Genomic DNA, 19,398 nt, shown 5'->3' with positions numbered 1-19,398 from the left:
ATATAAGCAAATTCCTTATATATAAATATACATAAATGTGATAATAAAGTTTTGTGTATCTAAGATGACAAAAAAGGGTTGAATTAACATTAATTTGATTCTCAGCGCAAATGCAGCTGGAACCTTGAGAAAATGGCATGGTACTTATTGACTCGGTGACCTTGATACCAAGCATAACATGCAATTTGCCTGCCAAATGTTTATCTCTATTTGCACCAGAAAATTTACTTTTCCAAGTGTGGAGTCTAATTCCTACAGATTTTAATTACTCAGCGATTTTAAATAAAGCAAAACTTAAGATTTACTTTTTTTTTCTTTTTGTGTCTTTTATCTCTCTCTCTTAAACCCATCTTTCTTCCCCTCCCTTTATTTCACTTTCTGTGCATAATCTTAAATGGAATTAAGTTTTCTAATTTATAGTTTCTGGGTTAAAACTCTGCAAGCCTCAGTGAAGGTTCTTCTATTTGACTGAATGAAGTGTCAGGCTGCTACTTGTCACACATGCCAGAGCTCCCCTATAAAGAGTGCAGCACTTCAAGGGACCTCTTGCAACTTAAATTGCCACTCAAAAGCCCACAAAAGTCTGTGGGAAACTGCAAGTGTAATGAGTGGTAAGTGCCATCCTTCTCTTCTGACTGTAAAGTCCTGCAGATTAGCCAACAAGCTGTATAGGTTTAGCATTGGCTCTTTACCTTTGTATTCAATACCCCTGTTTATAAAATACTGAATTTTATATGTTCTATTTTTAAAAGCTGATTAACCTAACTTGTCAAAACAGTCAAAAGTAGAAAAGCTGTTTTTACTATTTCCTGCTAACTAGTATCTACCAAAAACAACTTTTGGTTGTTGACATTTCTGTACTTTCCAGCCTCTTGAAAAATATTTTCAAAGTAAATTTATACAAATAGTAAACAAATCAAAATGTTAATGTAGCTTTCAAGTATAAAATTGATAAATGGTTTATGAAGGTTTCAGGTGTTACAACTTGTCCATTCATCATTTCTGTAATCTTGGGTGGAACTTTCCACTCCAGAAACCAAATGTGGCGACGGGTGGGATTAGCAGCAAGTTTCCCACTGATCGGCACGTCGGGTTCTCACACCCTATCTTCTGCTTGAAACCTCAATAATTCTGCATATGCGACCTGCCCGCTGAATCACGTGACGGGAGAGGCACTGATTCGTCTACCTGCCGTCACCTCGTGGAGTTGAAGTTCCTGGCGCCACATTTAAATGCCACCAAACGCACACATTACACTCTGCAGCCCAGCTGTGTGGTCGGAAGTTCCGGAGATGGCCCCAAGGAACAAGAAGAGTGTGCTAAGGTTTAGTCACGGCTCCCTGGAGGCTGTAAGTAGAGGTGTCCGCCAGCACCAGGGGTTCTTTTTTCCCAGGGATGGATCCAGGAGGTGCACCAACCTCACCTCGCCGGCCTAGTAGGCGGTAACAAAAGGGGTCAGCTCCATGGGCAACTACCAGGGAAATGCCATCCATTGCAGAAAAAGAATGAATGATCTCATCTGCATCACCAAGGTAAGTCAACCTTCAGCTCACTCCAAACTCTCATAATGGTATTATGCACTCAAAGCATCACACAACTCAGGGATCTCACGCAATATTAGCGGGAGAGATATTAGCAATGAAAGTCTATTCACCAGCATTTCATCTATCGCCCTGCATAAACAGCATCTTCAGCCCTTAAAGGAGTTAAGAGGGTGGGGGTGGGGGGGTGGTGGAGGTGCTCAGCACAATCAGGAGGCATGCATACTTCCCAACTTCTGCTCCATCCCTTCCCATCACATCCCATCCACTTTTCTTCATTCACACCAAGCTTGTCCACAAACAACAGGGAGATCCCAGACTGGAGGAGGGATGGGCAACATCCAGGAGCTCTCCAAATTCGAGGACATTGCCACCGTATTAGCGGTTGGGAAGGTTAGATCAGCCCCTCCCTACAAGCCTGTAGGGATGAGTCTCCATGAGTTGATCGCATCCTGACATTCACAGCGTGCGACATGTAATTATTCTATTCAGCCGGTTCATGAACTAAATTTATATTCTCCCTCTTACAGGCAGCAGCAGGCCCAGACAAACTTGCACAGGCAACCTAAGTCCCAGCCTCCAAGAGGAGGATGCGGAGGAGCCATTTGAAGACGACCCATCACAGCACTCATCTGCACCCTCCACCGGCGTAGAAACACTCCAGTTGGTCATAGTTCTAGCTTAGGCTCAAGGTCACATTCTAGGGAATACCTCACGGACACGTCTCCGCAGCAGTCAAAAACAGTGACAGCTCAGGTCTCTGGCTTTCAGAGGACTGCTGGCAGTCAGTCACCCACTGAGTCCAAGTCAGATGATGAGCTTCTGGAAGTGGCCGATGCAAACATGCTGGAGATGCAAAGAACATCAGGCAGAGTTCCAAGAGGCAGTCAACAGACTAGAGCGAAGGAGAGACGAGTCCAGCCACGTTCTGTCTGATGTCGTGGGTTCTACATGCGATCACTTCAAAGTTTCCAGCGGTGGCTGCCTTGGAGACTTTGGTCCAGCAGGTTCGCTGGATTTTCACTCAAGCATTCACTCCATCGCTATAGGCATTGGCGGGATCCATCAGTGGCTCGGCAAGAGGGTGGCAGGGCACCTAGGTCTCCCTCCAGGTGCCTTTTCTCCTCAAGGGGTCAGGCAAGCACCCTCAGGCACCCACAGGGAAGACCACCAGCAGCTGGACACCTCGGCCATCCACTCAGGTGACTCCGCAAATGTTCAGCCAATCCCAATCCCTTCTCCCTGTGACCCCATCACCTCCAGCTGTAAAGGCTGACGAGGGTGCACCTGCCTCATAGCAGGAGACCCAAAGCATGTCAGGGCCCTCGAGGCCTCAGCCCTCCAGAGGACAGCCACCAAAGTCATCAAACACAACAGGGATTAACAGTAAGCTAATTCTTCTGTGAATGTCAAGGGCCCACCAAGATATAGTAGTCGGGTTAGAAAGATTAAGAAACCTTGATATCACTTTTGGGTCACGGGTGTTCACGCTCTGTATATATCATGCACCTTTGTAAATACATGTGCTGCTCATGACAATGGTCTCACCATTTGAATGCATCGAGCATATGCATCTATGTGGCCTCTTAATGCGGGGCGACCTAAGCTCCCGCTCCGTGATCACCTCACGTTCATGTGATGCCTAGCTGGCTCTTGTTAGTTACTCGCCTCTTGCCTATATGTCAACCTCTTTATTGAAAATGACTGCAAATTGCATTAGGAAGTGATATTCACTAAAGACACCATAAGAGGCTCAATGGCATTGGAGGGTTACCACTCATGTTGTCTCATCATCAAATACTTGCTTGTGCCAAATCACTGTTTGTGCCAAAGCACAAGACCTGCAGCCATAATGGTCTCTCCAACCATGTGTGCATCTCTGTGGCAGCAAGATGTCTCTCACTCAGGAGGCCACGACTGCATCAAGTCTACTTGACGCAGGCTTTGCACTGGTGTGCTGCCTTTCACTTCCCAGAGTGGCTACATACAGTTTACAAAGGCTGCTGACCTTTCCAAAGATTAGGGCCAGGTGAAACATGAGGGTTGGAGTTCTAAGGCCCAATGCTGATATTGCTCTCAATGTTAGTGGCTGTAAAAGCCCTTTGGATCATTGGCATGCCACTAAGAGCAGGAGAAATGTGCTTGGATACCCTTGCCTGTACTTTAGTCCTCCTGGAGCCTTGTGGCTACATTTGTGTCAAAGGCATGTCTTCCGCGTCTTTGAGCACATCCTCACATGAAAGCTCTCCATCATCCCCCCGAATGCATCTCTGTGGATGTCCCCATGCCCCACATGGATCTCACTCCTCCCCATCTTGAGGCTGTGTGCATAGTCACATACAGAGGTGATGTCCTCCCCAGGAGAGTTGAGTATGCCCCCCATTATTACATTTTCCCCATTTATAGGATGCAGATGCCTCCTCTGACCATGACCATCCCACCTGCAGCCCAGTACCAAGCCAGACATCACTGACTGTGAGACTGTGACCACACCCTGCATACCTGATCCCCACTGAGCACACAGCCCTTGCCCCTCCTTGGAATGGAAACATGAGGTGCATGCCATGCACAGCCTTGTAACATGGCCCACAGAGCCCCTAGACTACCTTTAATCTCTCACTCTGACTACGAGGTTCACAGAGCCACAGACTGCCTTTAATCTCTCATCCCGACCTCTTGGCATCAGTCCAGGAACTATGACTGTCTTTCAGTCAGCTCTCCGTCTCCTCAATGAAAGACCACAAGGTCATTTCCGTTCCCCACTCCACTCCACTTCATGAGTCTGTACAACCTGTCCCTCTTGTGCCACACTAACCGCAACACCCCCCCACCTTCATATTCTAGAGTCTGCATTTATCCCCCCCCGTTCAAGCAAATCGAATCCCATCCATCCCCTTCTGTGCCTGTGTTCTACTGTGCCATGTTGAGCTCCAGCTTGCCAAACCCCAATATTCCCTCTAGTTACCAATGTACCAACACCCTCCAACTCTAACAAGCCCCCTTCAACTTCCTGTCTCTGTAATCCTCCCACTCCAACCCTACTAGGCCCCCTTCACCCTCATATCTCTCATCTCCCCAGCACCCCCTGAACCCCAGTTGCCATGCTGACCTCCGTTTCAGAGTGCAGCCCTGCCAGGGACTCGCAATAAATAATGCTGTCCTGCCAGAGTAGCTCGGCAACCACGGTGAGCAGCCCAGCTCAACACCTGAGGCAGTCACGGTGGACTGCCCTACCATATACCCCCACCAGTGTGGGCCGACACTGGCATCACTGAGGAACCAGAGCATCTCTATTGTAGGTAGGTTTTAAATGTTGTACTCACCTCAAAGTCACAAGTGAAGTGAGGGTGGGCAGCTGTAAGCCACTTATGTCCAGTCATGATTCAGACTGTTCTAACATCCCACTGGCTTGGCACGTAATTGGGAGGGGGAGCATGATTCTGGTCAGTTGCGTTTTTAATGAGTAGCTATGACATCCTAATGCATGTAAATGACGTCCCTGATATGGATCAGCAGGAGAGCTGACCCGCCATCATCCCACCGTGAGGGAAAAATTCTAGCTCGTTTTTTCCGCCAGCGGAAATCCGACCTTTGGCCTCGCTCCAAATTTTCCGCTCCCGCCCACCACAAAACCCACGGCTGTCAGGACCGGAAAATTTCTCACCTTGAGGAGATAGATTTACTCAAAACCCTCAACAGTAATTTGTCATACACAGTATCATGAAACACAAGCGAGAAAGGAAGAAACAGTGAAACAGAGAATATCAGCAAAAATTGAAAAAGAGGCAGAAGTGCGAACTTACAAAACAGCCAGAGAAATGGGTACATAAAGAATGTACTGGGAAAGTATGTAACTGAACAACAAGACAGGAGATAGAAAAGTGCATAATTGAGAAACAAAAATGCAGATATCCTGTGTAGAGCTATCTTTTTAAAACATCAAACGCAACGCAAGTCGAATGGAGCAAAATAATTTCATCTCCAACCTGAGAGTCCGACAAATAAAATTACCATTTTTGAATAATGTATAGTTCTAAACATTTCAACACAGCAATTGAAAAAGAACTCTATTTTTGACACAAAGGACAACGGCTACACAACAGTACAAATCTGTATAATCATAATTATTTTAACAGAAACATTTTTAATTCTTCTTTAACTTTGTTTCTGTGATATTTATATTGTTTCTTTAAGCTTATAAAATCGAGATAAAATCTAAGCACCATCTGAAATTCTAACAGTTTTTCAAATTCTTCACATTACTCAGCATGCACATATTCAAGAAGGACACTGTTTTACAATTACAGCGTCCGGAAATTATAGTGTTGTCTCTAATTGCAGTTTATTTTAATATTTAACAAAAAGAAAATGGCAATCTCACTACAGTATAAATGGAAATTTTAACAGTTACGTCGCTGCAGTCTTCCAACTTCCAAACGCCAAGAACAACCCTTCAATATCTGAATTAGTATTGCACTGTGGAGCTGCTAACCAGATTGTTTGCAGTGATTAGTTTGCGCTTTTATTTTTTTTTTAAGGAAACTGTCAAGCCAAGTAACATCACTTTACAGTGCAGTGAGGTGCATAAGAATAAACATGTACCATACTGAAAATAATCTAGGAAGATATGATGCAGGTACCCAGCAATTTATTGCTAAAGGCATTTTTAAATGCATGTAGCTGGACATGCAAACTGATTTATCTTGCAGCAGTTCTTTTTGAATATCAGGAGTGGTGCCCTTCAACTGTATATAACCAATTGTCTCTCTCTAATTTAGAGAGCCGCCTATGGTCCGTTGTGGACTACTTAATCATCTTTTAAAATCTCACTGCAAAAGCATGCCTTCAGATTATTTTTGTTTTTTTATGTGATCTTCATTTTATTCCCAATAATGTGCCTCTAAAATGCGTTAATTAATATTTTTTATTCATGGGATGTGGGCATCGCCAGCATTTATTGCCCATCCCTAATTTCCATTGTTTAGAGGGAATTGAAGAGTCAACCATATTGACTCTGTACATGTAGGCCAGATTTGACCAGATTTGATCTTTAAACCAGATAAGGCTTAAAAGGTAAGGACAGCAGATCTCCTTCCCTAAAGGACATTAGTGAACCAGATGGGTTCTTACGACAAACGTTTTATGGTCATCATGGTCATAATTCCAGATTTTTATTGAATTCAAATTCCACTATCTCCTGTGGTGTGATGTGAACCCAGGTACCCAGAGCATTACCCTGGATTACTAGTCCAGTGACAATATCACTATGCCACCGCCTCCCCTTAATTAATCCATAAGAGTATTTCATACCTATTCAAACATTACAGTAATATTAATTGATTTGGACCAACCTGTACAGTGCACATTTATCTGGATGTATAAATTAGATTGTACTTTGGCTGTCAGTTAAAGCTGCCGCTGCTATTAAAAAGCCTTATGGACTCATGACAGATTATGTGGATGTGAGAGTGCATGTTTTTTTTCTCTAAAATAAGCCCTCTGAGGACTACAGTCATAGTAGGTTATTTGAGTGAGATATTGGAAGACTGTCAATATCCCATGAAACCATAGCCCATCAAAAGTCAAGAGGAAGGAAGGAAATAGAGGGAAAATAACCAAACAGAATATGATTCGTCCTTTAGAAATGGTTACAAATGCTTTACTGTGCACTCATTTTATAACCAATGTTAACTGCACAAAACATTCTGAATTTGGCGATTACAAAGATTTTCTTGAAAAAAAAATGTGCCCCAAAACATACTTCATCTCTTTAAGCATCTCTGCAGTTGTGGTTTCTCCTAACCCACTTTTTACATCTCTTTGCACATGTTCACTCCATTGATAGAAAGACAGTCCTCTTTACTCTCCTTCCTATAACTTTACACTCACAACTATACATACTGCCATGAAAGCTGCCAACACCCAAACTATCCGATACCTTGAAAGTTCTGCCCTAATCTGTAACTGCAACAATGGTTTTCAACATGGTCATTTCACTTGATCTTATCGTCATTGTTTTACAATTGAATTTCTGATGTTATGCTATTTGGGGTTATACATAACATAGTACTGTCTTTACTTTCACTGTATACAGCATTCGATTACATCAATACATTGCCAGGTATGCTATCCATAATATGTTGAAAAAAAAAACCTTGCGTATAGTGTGCAGTCCCTGCAAGTATGACATTTATTTCCTGTCACATATTTCTTCTGATTCGCAATAAGCAGTGCCATGGAGGTCTGGCACAAGGAATATATTAAAAGTCTTGCAATGCGTGCGCACTGCACTGTTGATCATATTTTTACCATCACATTTTCACCCAGAAACATTGCTGATTGACTCAAAATAAAACATATATAAATCTGAATTGGAAAGGTTGTATAAATCAGAAGAAGATAGCAGCCTCTAGTGAGAAACTATTGAGGACTTATGAAAATAACTGACTCTGAGTGACTTTTCAAGGGAATTTAAAGAAAAACAAAAGAATTGGATCATAGAAAAAACTTTCTGAAGAAAAAACGGCTGCTATTTTTGGTCCTCAAAAACTATAATCCTATTGGCCAAAGTAAGGTTTTAAATGAAGCATATATTTCACAATAAAATGATAATGTTTACCTCACCAAATTGCTTCTTATTTAAGAATATGTTCATTAAAGTTCATGTCTGAAAATGTCACCATCACAAAAACCTGCTGCTGGACTCCAATTTTTGCCAAAGCTGTGGTAAAGCAGATCCTGCAAGACGGAGCTTGCACAGTTACTCCAATATACAGCAATTGTACTTAGTCAACCCCAATGCTCCCACGTTTACCTTCAGATTTCAAAATCTGGTCATTTTTCAAAATTATTTTAAGTTCTAGGGTACAAGTTTCAAAAGCCTTATTCAGTTGCTTTCTAATAAAACAGAAAGACAGCCTGTGAGTGAGTGAAAAAAGCAGGTAGAAACTTCAACTGTGACAGACTATGCTGATTATACTTCTGTTTATGTCTGAATTATAAACAGTTAATTTATTTTCAGTGGGTGAGTCAAATTGTGTGTATAACAACTTGAGTTTGTGTATTTTTAAAAAAATATTTGCATACAAACTGCATGATGAATTTGAGTAGAATTTCAATCAAGCTTTAAATAAAAGCTACTCTTTTTCTTCAGAAAGCATTTCAGACAAAGCAAAAGAAACAGTCACAGAATGAGGGAAACAGATAATGAGTTTTGAAACCTTTTCAAGCAAATAGAAAGATTCTGCATTGCCTGTGTCTTGTAGGTAGCTAGAAAATGTAAAGATTCTAATTAGTGACACCAGTAAGCGTTCTCATACTTTCACATTCAATCCAGGAACCAGCATAAAACACTGTGTTCAACAGCCTGGATTTTCCACTTGATTGCACTGGTATTGCCAACGTAATTTGCCCAAAATTAGCCAAACCAGCGTAAAACATCGAGGAATTTCAAGAGCAAACAACACGATCTTTTCTGTTAGTTTAAACACATGCAGAAATGGTTCTGTATACATTTTTGAAGTTATCTTCTTTAGTTACTTAAGATTGAGTTACTCACAGATGGTGGACTAGTTATTCTAATTGGAAGAATTTCTGTGATAAATCCATTTTCAACTGTATTAATAAACCTGCACCAGGTTACCACTGTTAAATTTCTCAAATGAATGTTTCTCAATGCAATTTAAAAACACGTTCTAAAACGCACCCAGATGTCACTGGTTCATGGGAAGATTTTAAATGTGGCGATATACAACTGAGTTTGAACAGGAACTTGAGCAAAAAAGAAAATTCTGAAAACTAGTGCAACTTTTGAGCCCAATTTGCACTTGGATTGCTGATTATGCCCTAGGTGGAAATGTTTGACAATATTTATACAAATGCTTCAAAACTTACATTCTACCTTTGCATAAGATTTTCCTAGGGCTGTCAGTCCAATCCCCTCACCTTCTATTCTCTGCTGAAAGACCCCAAGAATCCTTCCTTGAACCAAACCTCTCAATGCGCTCCATAGTTCTAACAAACCTCAAGTTTCCCTCCAGGTCCTCCCATAAAGCTAAATGACAACATCCCCACTCCTGTAGCAAACTCCAGCATCACAACCCTCGTTCTTCCAAACGTCAAGACCATTTCCTCAATTCTAACCAAAGCATAGGATTACACCAGTAGGAGAACAGTAGCATTGTGGCAACATTACTGGTCCAGCAATCCAGAGAGACGACAAATGCTGTGGACTGATGAGTTCAAATCCCACCAAGGCAGCTGGGGGAAATTTAAATTCAATTAATAAATAAATAAATGTGGGATAAAATACTAGTCTCATCAACAAAAATCACGATTGTCATAAAAGCCCATCTTGTTCAACAAAGTCCTTCAGGGGAGGAAATCTGCCATCCTTACCAGTGTGGCCTACATGTGATCCCAGACCTGCAGCAATGTAGCTGACCCTTATCTGCCCTCTGTAATAGCCCAGCAAGCCATTCATTTCAAGGGCAATTAGGGATGGGCAAAAAAAGCTGCTCTTGACAGTGACGCCCACAGCCCAAGAATGTATATGAAACAAAATAGTAGTACAAACATCCTCCATCCCATCACCTAAGCGTCTGCCCCAACTTGGTATACCACTCTACATATCCTTAGCTTTAAAAATGGTAAAGTAGTAAAAAGTAAATGGCTAAGGAAAATATCATTCGTCATCACTGTGTCTTGCATATATCTCTCTGCCAAGGTCAGTTTCATTTTTTCAAAGTTATGTTTTATTGAAAACATATATGGACTTACTTAAGAAAACATTTGCAACATCATTCAAGAAACTAATCAAAAACATCAATGGGTGGGATTTTATGCTCCAACTGCCAGTAGGTTTGAAGGCAGGCATGGCTTGTAAAATACAGCAGGCAGCCTTCCCACCTGCCCCTGACCTGTCTCCCATTTTATGTGGGGGGCGCAATTAATGGTCACTTAAGGGCCTCATTCTGTATCCCCACCACTGTTTTACCCGAGGCAGGGGAAAGTCCATGCCAAGCGGGTAGCCTGGCAGCTTTTACTGGGCAAGCTGCTGTCGGCCAACATGGGGAGCTCCTTTATGAGTCCACTGTGTCCATCGGAGGCACCCACCACCCCACCCACAACACGCCTGCACCTCCAGGTCATAGCACCTACCCCTGGCCTCTCAGACCTGGCCCAACCTCCTCTCACACCCCTTGCTGGGGCCTGCCAGCCAGGCCTTGCCAATAACCCAGGCTTAGCTTGGAGTCCCAGCAGTGGCCATCCCTCAAACCTGGCACTGCTGAGACTACAGAGCTGCTGGCCAATTGGATTAGCTGGGAGCTCTTTAAGGTAGGACTTTCTCCCCAGGTGGGGTAGAAGTTTCACCCTGAGCCAATAAAGGCTCTGCTGAGCATAAAATGGCTGCAGGGCAGCTGGCTTTTTCGTGGGTGGGTTCCCAACTGACATTTGGGGTCGGGAGGGGAAATGCGGTGTTCCATAAAATCCAGCTCTACAAATCTGCTGACCTGAGCACAGATCTTTACAAGATAATTGATGTGTCATTGGTTGACATAGCCTAGGTGACATGGGGTGTAGTAGGTGATCTGCCCAAGGGCAGATCCTCTACTCATTACTCCATACCTCACGGTCTGGCACTTTCTTCTGTTGCTCATTGGAGGCTCTCATTTTCAATTTCAGTCCATCATCATTCTCTTTCTCCCTCTTGGCCTAGATCCTTTTAATCTTCCTTCAATCACCTCCTTCAGTAAGTTCTTAGGCCTTAAAAATGTGGCCATTCCAACCTTGTTGCTTTTTCTTGATGACAGTCACTAACAATCTTTCCTCCTCCACCATCCTGAGGCTTCACTGCTTATGTTCACTCCAACTGACCTACGCCATTCCTCCTCCAGAACTACATTTCACAACTTGCTACAATCATCTTTTATCTCTCCAGTCAGCTCTGATCACCTCAAAACTTTCAACAGCTTTTGCCTGTTCACCCAGTCAAAAGCTTTTTCATAACCCACAAAGCAGGTGTACACTTCTTTGCTAGTACTATATGAATCTTTTGCTTCACACACACACCACTGCTTTGGCCTCTAGTTCTACAACTCTAATTGATCACAGCTGATGTAATGGCTTGCTTTCGCTTCCGATCTAATTTGCCAGGATCTTCAACATTACCATGGATGCTTGTGTAATCAAAGTAATGATGCAATGCTCTTCACAATGAGTGGTATTTGTCTTCTTCAATTAGACCATTGTGCTCCTCAAAAAGTCTTCTGGCCTTAGAGCAATCTCCTTACACAACTAATAATTTCTGTAGAGATTCTCTACCACTTCACAAAACCTAACCCCCTCTGAGCCCTGCATCTTCGATCACCTAATCTGCTCAAAGGACACTGCCAACTCAAGGGACATCATCAATCACTCTCTCACACACAACTTGACATCTCCATCTAGGCTCACATCCTGTGCAACTCATGTACTCATAACAAGCATGGCTCCACTCAGCACCCACACAAGCCAGGCATCTTTGGCAGCTGCCTTGGCATGCGCCCTGATCACACTCTCGCTATCTGTCTTTAAGCAGAACAAGTTCACACAATAAGAGGGAGGGGTCACAGACTGGTGGTGGGGTGTCTAAGCTCAAGGCCCTCACTCCCTATGAGGAGCATGTTGTTGAGCTGGCCGGAGAAGGCTGGAACAGTGCCTACAGTGACGGCGAGGTCGGCGGCACAGACTCAAGTGAGAACCCTTCACTAGCTGCTCCTTCAGACAGCGATGCTGAGTGTACATTGTTCAGTTTTGGAGTCTGTTGCCAAGCACTAATTGTCTCTACTCTCTTTAATAGGCACTACAGCCAAACGATCCAGGGACACTTGCAGACAACACCTCATCTCCAGCTCGAGGACACATCCGATTAGGATCCAGATGACACGCTGCTGGAAGATCCGTCACAGCACTCACCCACACCCTCCACCAGCACAGAGATGCACACCTTGATCTAGAGCAGGCTCGGCAGCACAATCTGGTGAGCAGAGCACTGATCCTGGTCCACAGCAGACGGAGGCAGGCCAATCCAAGGTCACCGACACTCTGAGGACTGCTGAAGGCAAAGATTCTGCTGAGTCTCAGTCAGGTGACAAGCCTTTAGACTCAGTCTTTACTCAAATGTTGCAGCTGCAGCGACAGTCACAGGAATATCGGGCAGGATTGTCAGATGCATTCTGCAGATTGCAACATATGATGGAGGAGTTTGTCCGTGTTCAGTCTAAGGTCATTGCACTGGCATGCCAGCGCACCGAAGTCAACACTAGTAGAATGGCAGTTGCCATGGAGACCTTAGTCCAAGACATAGCGCCTGTTCAGTGGCAGGAGTTGCACTCCATCACTGTAGGCATTGGTGGCATCCAGCAATGGCTAGGGCAGAGGGAGCCAGGGCACCTCAATGTCACTCCAGGTGCCCATTCCCCTCAAGGAGTCAGCCAGGGGCCTTTGGGCACCCAAAGGGCCAAGGACCAGCAGCTGGACTCCCCAGGGCCATCAACTAAGGTGACTCCACGAGTGCCCAGCTGATCAAAATCTCCTCTGCCTGTGACCCCATCAATTGCAGCTCCATAGTCTTTGGAGAGTGCACCTGCCCCAAAGCAGGACACTCAAAGCAGGCCAGGGCCCTCCAGGTCTCGGCCCTCCAGGGGAAGCCCGCCAAAGTCATCACAGACAACGGGGTTTAGCAATTAGCAGGCTGCCTCTCCCTCTGCTGTTAATGTCAGGGATGCAACAAGACACAACAGTAATGTTAGGAAGGTCAAGAAATACTAAGATCACAACAGTTGCACGGGTGTTCACCGAATATACATAATTTCCAACAACGTAAATAGAATTGCACCCATTCCATATCTCCTCTAGTGCATGCCTCCTCTGTATGCTGAACTGGGTGGTGGTCAATCAGGTCTCACACCATGTTTCCTCCCCCCCACTTATCACAGATGTCGCATCATGCCGCTCAGGTCGATGTGTGCAGCCATCTCATAGCAGAGAGTGTCAGCTCTCAGCTCATTCCTGACATGAAGAAGCCTCACCCTCAACATAAAGTGTGTTTTTGCAAGTCATCTCTTAGACATGTTTTGCAGGTTCAAGTGATGTTCATTCCTGCCTGTGTAAGACAGAGGCTCTTGTGGTCCCCCGACTTCTCTACATTGTGGAAAGGTAAAGGTGTAGTGTTGAAAGAGAGAAGTAGGTGCGCATGGCGATGGGTAATCTTTCCTTTATCTCCATGAACTCACAATCAGCCGTGAGGGTGTTTAATCTATCAGCCCAAACTCTGAGCTCCTGTGCGCTTATGTCTGCCTTCATCGTTGTCGACTTGACAAGTGAAAATCTGCACAGCTCCCCAATATTAGCCTGCACCTTTTCACCTTAATATGCCTGAGCTTCGACCCTCACTGACATTTTTTTCCTGGTGCTCAAATCTATAGCGTTTACCGTTAGCGATTTTGAAGTTGTTTGCTTTGCATCTACAAGGCAGTGGTGAAGATGTAAGAATGAAGCACTGGGCCATAAGTTCTGTACGTGGCCCCTCACCTAAACCCTTGCGAGCTGTGCAATGCTAATTTCATACGGTGATGTGCTGGGGTCACTTGAACAGCTGAGCCCGATCTCAAAGCACATATGAGAGCTAGATGAGAGGACAAAGCTGAGGGTGGAAATGGGATCGGAGGGAGGACAGAATGCAGCTAATGTGTGCTCTTTATTATCAATGATTCTGAACCTTTTTTAAAAATTCATTCATGGGATATGTGTTTCACTGGTTATGCCAGCATTTATTGCCCATCCCTAACTGACCTTGAGAAGGTGGTGGTCAGCTGCCTTCTTGAACTGCTGCAGTCCATGTGGTGTAGGTACACCCACAGTGTTGTTAGGGAGGGAGTTCCAGGATTTAGACCCAGCGACATGGAAGGGCAATATATTTCCAAGTCAGGATGGCAAGTGGCTCGGAGGGGACCTTCCAGGTGGTGGTGTTCCACACATCTGCTGCCCTTATCTTTCTAGCTGGTAGCGGTCATGAGCTTGGAAGGTGCTGCCTATGGAACCTTGGTGAGTTCCTGCAGTGCATCTTGTAAATGGGCGCATACTGCTGCTACTGTGCGTCGCTGCTGGAGGGAGTGAATGTTTGTGGATGGGGTGCGAATCTTAAGTAAATCCATGCAGCAAGCAGGCTGCTTTGCCGTGGATGGTGTCAAACTTCTCCAGTGTTGTTGGAGCTGCACTCACCCAGGCAAGTAGAGTATTCCATCACACTCCTGACTTGTGCCTTGTAGATGATGGGCAGGCTTTGGGGAGTCAGGTGGTGAGTTACTCCCACAGCATTCCTTTCCTCTGACGTGCTCTCATAGTCGTAGAATTTATATGGCTAGTCCTGTTTGGTTTCTGTTTAACAGTAACCCCCAGGATGCTGGTGGTGGGGGATTCAGTGATGGTAATGCCTTGGAGGTCAAGGGCTGATGGGTTTATTCTCTCTTGTCGGAGATTGTCATTGCCTGGCACTTGTGTGACAAAGTTATTTGCCACTTGTCAGCCCACGCCTGGATATTGTCCAGGTCTTGCTGCATGGACTGCTTCAGTATCTCAGGAGTCACGAATGCACAATGTTCAGCACCAATCATCAGCAAACATCCCCAATTCTGACCTTACAATGGAAGGGAGGTCATCGATGAAGCCACTGAAGATGGTTCAGCCTAGGACACTACCCTGAGAACTCCTACACTGATACCCTGGAACTGAGATGATTGACCTCCAACAACCACAACCATCTTCGTGTTAGGTATGACTCCACCCAGCGGAGAGTTTTCGCCGATTCCCCCACTGAGGACTCAGTATGATGAACAGGCATGAATACTTGGAGAACATATGCAGCTGGCTTGCCCCAAAGCTTGCCTCGTATTTTCACCATTGAAGTCGCACAGAAGGTGTTGCCCCTAGCTGGAGATTGCTCTCCTTGAGGCACCTTGTCAGACTGAAGGCACACAGTCACGAGAGCATTAAGGATTGTATTCCAGCTCCTGCCTCTATAGGCTGCCACAACAACTGGGATGCTGGAGAGATGCTTGAAGAGGCTGCACCATCTGATGTGTGATGCCGGGCAGCTCTCCTGCAGTTAGTGCCACATTTCAGCAAGTCAACATGTTTCTGAGGGTTCAGCATCCTTCAAAGGATGAGGACATGGTAACCCGAATGTGTAACTAATCTTATTCAGATTGAAGTGGATAGTTGAAATGAAAAGGATAGCAATGCAGGTTGTAATGTGGGCCCATCCTGGAGACCAGTGACTTGAGAGCAAAATCACTGCATCTCATCATCATCTTCCTGGAATTTAGTGGTTATTAGTGGCTCATGTGCACCCCTGCCTTGGCTGGTCCATGTTATGGCCTCTTCCCCCGCAGCCTTAGCTTCCTCGTCCTCAGCACTTTAGATGCCCTCATTCTCAGAGCAGATGTGCAACTCCTCCATTTTGTCATCTGACAGGTGCTCCCCCCTTTGCAGTGCCAGGTTGTGCAGGGTGCAGCAAGCCACGATGATCCGTGAGATCCTCCGTGGAGTGTAATAGAGTGCGCCGCCAGATCTGTTGAGAAATTGGAATCTCATCTTCAATATGCCAATGGTTTGCTCTACCAATGTTCGTATGGCAGCATAAGCATCGTTGTACCTTTCCTCAGATGGAGTTTGTGGCTGCCTGATGGGCGTCATCAGCTATGTCCTTTGCCGGTAGCCTTTGTTGCCGAACAACCAACCCTGGATGTGATTTGAACCCTCAAAGATGTCCGGAATCTGCGATTTACTCAAGATGTATGAGCCGTGGCAGCTTTTTGGGTACCCCACGCATGCCTGCACGATGTGTTTCTGGTGGTCGTAGACCAGCTGTACATTGAGTAAACGGAACCCATTCCTGATGATATATTCAATTGGCTCTTGCCAGGGAGTTCTTATAGCCATGTGAGTGCAGTCAATGACACCCTGCACCTGTGGGAATCCTGAAACAGCAGCAAATCCCACTGCTCGGGTTGTCCAGCTAGCTTGATCTCTAGCAAGGTGCACATAATTGTACGCCTTGGCAAAGAAGGCGTCCATCACCTCCTGTAGGCATTTGTGCGTAGAAGTTCGAGAGATGTCACAGAGGTCCCCAGTGAAGCCTTGGAAGGAGCCAGTCATGAAGAAGTTAAGAGCTGCAGTGGCTTTGAGACTGCACTGGCAGTGGATATCCTCCCAGTCCATGTGGCATCAACTGCTGGAGAATGTGGCACTGTGAGACTCCAAATCCCCGGACATTTGGAGGTGATAACAACACCGATTTTCAATCATCTGGAGGAATGACATGCATCTTTTTTTTATTATTCATTCACGGAATGTGGGCTTAGCTGGCTGGGCCAGCATTTATTGCCCATCCCTAGTTGCCCTTGAGGTGGTGGCAGTGAGCTGCCTTCTTGAACCGTGGCAGTCCATGTGGTGTAGGTACACGCACAATGCTTTCATTTTGGCTACTTAAAATTTCTGAATGACCTAAAGTAATGTTGTGTTAGTGCTAAAGGGACAATACTTTATGAAAAGTATGTTTGCCAAAATTTACTTGTGCAGGCAGGGAAACGGTCCAAATAATTCAACAATTAGTAACATTTTCCTATATATTTGTAATGAAAGTGAGGGATTAAAGATCAGGTTTTAAATGCAACCTTCTAATCTTGGAATCCTTACATTGAAGCCAGTAGACTGTTTGAAGCTTGGAAACATCATGCCACAGCAGACCATGAGAATAGCCAGAGTTCTGTGTTTATATATATTCCAGTATTCACAGGACATAACATTGACTCGGACAATATGAAAATCAGGCACCAACACTTGCTGGTCTGGGTTGGATCAACTCTTCAAGCTCCCACAGATGCTCCCAATCTCCTTATAACTGTTCCTCAGAGCAGCCTCCACACCATCAATTCCCTGGATTTATCTTCCACTGTCACTTGGCTCTCTGAGCTTCACTGCTCTCAGTGCTTGGATGATATCCATTATTAACACCAAAGTCAATACTCAGCATCTCCTGACAGGGCCAGTGCAAGAGTACCAGGCACCTGAGCCAAATCTTCAGTCTTGCACGTGCCCCGCTCTCCACCTCCCCAAGATGCCTTGTGACCTGTTTGTTAACTTATCAAGGACGAGAGTGGCCAAAGACAAAAAGGTCTGAATTTTTTTGTGACAAGGTATCACGTACACATTATACTGCAAAGCAGCAACATCACTGCAGCCTGCAGGGTCAGAAAATTATAGTACTTTTTATCATCTGTGGTGAAATGCAAATGCTTCTAGGTCACTTCAATTGGGTGGAATTGTAAAAATACTGTGAGATGAACAGTTACTAACAGCTCACAAAAGATCCAATTACCTCAGTCTGGAGAAGTTTACAATCAGTGGAAGGATAGGTATTTGTGCTTGTACTGAGGTTTTAGCAACTAAATATTCAAGCATAATCTCATTTATTGAAAAACAGTTTAATCCACATTTAGGAATTGTGAAGGGGGCTAGAGGGGGAGGAAAAGATAGATAAAAAGAGACAACTACTGTGAAGGTGCCGTGCAATCACATAAAAGAATACTCCTGTTACACGCGGTAACCACTCCTTAAATTCAACCCCTCCTTCAAATTAATGTCCTCAATAAATTAAAAAAAATTTAGGAATGCAGATTTGCCTATCAAATAGCATACTTTGGCTTGCTGTAACACAATGTCCAACCAACAATAATAGCAAGCGGAAGAGATTTTAATAGAGGTTTTTCTCATCTAAAAGACATATTGTTGACAAAGCAAAATTATATCCTAGAGCTCCATAAAGATGTAAGATGAAGGTTTGACCAGATAGATGTTAGCTACCTTGCATTAACAAACAAGCAAACACATGGCCTGAATTTTCAGCTCGGTGGGCGGGTGCGATCAGAGGGCCCAGGATGGGCCGGGAAACAGATCACTGACATGATCGGCCCCCGGCTGCAATTTCATGCTGGCTGGCCAATTGACCGCCAGCCAGCGTGAAACGCACACTTAAAGCTCAGTGCTGCCGGGGTGGGGGCGGGCAATGACGTCAACGTGGGCGTGGTCCAGCACTGGCAGAAAGCTCCCTGAAGGCAGAGAGCTGCCTCAGGAAGCTGAAGACCTGAAACAACAAAAATAAAGGTTTCAAAAGCTGAAAAAAACAAAGTGTCCATGCATCATAACCTGAAAATTTAGCTTATGAAAATGCTGTCCACAGAAATTTATTTATATTTTATTTCATCATGGAAATTTCATCCCGCCCATGGATGAGGTTTACTGAAAAATGCAAAGGCCGCCTGGCTGAATCGTCCAACTGCCAACCGTAAGGTTGGACGGGCTACGTAAAATTACAGACAATTGGGCTTAACTGGGGAGACCTGCCTGACGTCATCTCACCTGATTTCACATCCGATTAGGTCAGGCGTTCGCTCACCTGATCAGTGGTAAAATTCAGCCCATGTGCACAACACACACTGAGAAATATGAGGTTTCTTTAATAATAAAAGAATGCTGCATTTAAAATTAAGGACTATAATTTTCTCCAGGATGATCTAAGAAGCAAATTGACACAATAATGGGAATCACTGACAAGCAATGCAACGGGCAGCTAGGACACAGGGAATATTGATGAAAGAAGCTATTAAATTTCACTTGAAACTAAGTGCAGCATGTTTGTAGATTGAGACTTTGAAGTCACTTTTATATTGTGCTAGTGCTGCCAACTCCCAACAGGCAGATCCTCTGGGTCAGTGGCATTAGCAGTCTATAAAAGCAGTTTGAATACAACTTGTGA

General features: G+C 44.6%; 1 protein-coding gene across 6 annotated transcripts in view; it reads right to left on the bottom strand.

Annotated features, from left to right (window-relative positions):
- Positions 1-19,398, bottom strand: part of hlcs (holocarboxylase synthetase (biotin-(proprionyl-CoA-carboxylase (ATP-hydrolysing)) ligase)) — a 191,543-nt gene that overhangs the window by 104,121 nt on the left and 68,024 nt on the right. The window lies entirely within an intron of this gene.

This window comes from Carcharodon carcharias, chromosome 18 (genome assembly GCF_017639515.1).
Source record: "Carcharodon carcharias isolate sCarCar2 chromosome 18, sCarCar2.pri, whole genome shotgun sequence".
Lineage (NCBI taxonomy): Eukaryota > Metazoa > Chordata > Chondrichthyes > Lamniformes > Lamnidae > Carcharodon > Carcharodon carcharias.
This window is presented reverse-complemented; position numbering and strand designations above follow the sequence as displayed.